Raw genomic sequence first — 1,925 nt, 5'->3', positions numbered from 1 at the left:
AAAATAAATCATGATAAATAAAACTAAAACTTACAAAATAGCTATATAATGTCATTAACTATAATAATTCTGCATAGACTATACAATTAAAGGAGATTATTCTTAGATTGACTAAAAAATTAATATCCAGCTATATCTGTTTATGTTATCAAAAAACAAGAATTACATCCTTTTACTTCTGAATATAATGGTGTAGTAGTACTCAGATTTATTTCACACTTTTAAAACTGGAAAAAATGGAAAAATAATATGAAAATTGTTATACACATTGTGAAACAGGATTGTGTGGAACTGTAATCTGTAAAACAAAGGAAATAAGAAAGATGGATATGAAAATGTTACTAATTTACTCCTGGAAACAGCCTCCGGGTCACAGAGCAGGGAATGGAAAGCCAGCACAGGCCTGCAGTGGGGTTGGGCAGCCAGCGATCGGCATGTTGGGAATTTAAGACTACTAGATTCACAGGAAATTACTGGGGAGGGGGAAGCTGCAACAGAGGAAAAATAGTTTAATATTTCGATAACAGTGAATACTACTCACAGTTCAAGTGAGGAATTATAAAACCATTCCTCAGTCTGATTTCAAAGAGTATCTTTATTCCAAGAACGTTCCCCATTTTATTTAGAAAACTGATAAACAGTGCATTTCCATATACTCAGTTTCAGTCTTAGTTTTGTCTGAGGACACAGTCACTCAACAGTGTCCTTGGAAGATTGGTTCCAGGGTTCCCATGGACATCAAAATCCATAGATGCTCAAATCTGTTGTGTAAAACGCCATAGTGTTGGCATATAACCTATGCGCATCCTCTTGTATACCTCAAATCATCTCTAGATTGCTTAAAATACCTAATGTATTGTAAGTGCTATGTAAACAGTTGTTAAACTGTATTGCTTAGGGAATAATGATGAAAAAATCTGTTCATGTTCAGTACAGATGAAAGTATCGTTGTGTCAAACTACTTAGCACATTTCAACAGCAATGTAACTTTTCTTCAAATATTTTTAATCCAAGTTTGGTTAAATTCATGGATGAGAAAATCATGGATGCGAAGGGCAAGTATTTTAAAATACACATCTGTATATGTAGAATTTTAAAAAGAATCTTTGGATTTTTTTATACATTACTAATTATTTATACAAGTTTATCCATGTGTCTTCCCACAGCTGAATCTCTCTTATAAGTTCCTCTCTACCCCAATCTAAATATTTTAGATTATTCTCGAATAAGTAAAAAGAATAATATGAGTAATCTTGGAGTTTTTTTTTAAAGCTTCTTGAAAAAATTAGAACAGTTTCAAGATTCACTGTCAAAGTATTAGTCCAAATCTGCTTTACACTGTTGTTTCTTTAAAACCATAGATGACATATCCATTCCCAGCCAGTCCCCAGAGACACACACAGCACGCACCCATATACATGAACTCTGAATTGCAGTTATCCCTAGGACAAATTTTCAGAATTAGAATCTGCAGAGAGCCAAGATCACATGTGAAAATAATAAATATTTGATTTTAAGTATATATAAACATAGTATTGAAAAAAAATATAAATTAGGCAATTTGAGAGTAGGTAGGGAGTTGGCAAAAAAAAATCTTTACTAAAAAAGTAATAGTAGTTATTAAAGTTTTATTACATGTCTGGCAGCATTCTCAGTATGCTACATATATTGGCTCATTTAAAACACAAAAAACTGAGATAATATTTTTCCTCATTTTAGAGGAGAGTAAACAGAAAGATTAGACAACCTGCCCAAATTCACACAGTGAGAGAACCTTGGAGTCTGATAAACCAAGTCAGTGACCTCCAGAGATCATGGTAAGAAATGATAACTGTTAGCAATGAAAGGTTGAATGACCAGATATGTGTTTCTGTGAATGGTGATCCTTTAAATTGATATTAACACTTTTAGAATTTCTGTCGCCA

The sequence above is a fragment of the Pteropus vampyrus genome, unplaced genomic scaffold (genome assembly GCF_000151845.1).
Source record: "Pteropus vampyrus isolate Shadow unplaced genomic scaffold, Pvam_2.0 Scaffold60, whole genome shotgun sequence".
NCBI lineage: Eukaryota > Metazoa > Chordata > Mammalia > Chiroptera > Pteropodidae > Pteropus > Pteropus vampyrus.
This window is presented reverse-complemented; position numbering follows the sequence as displayed.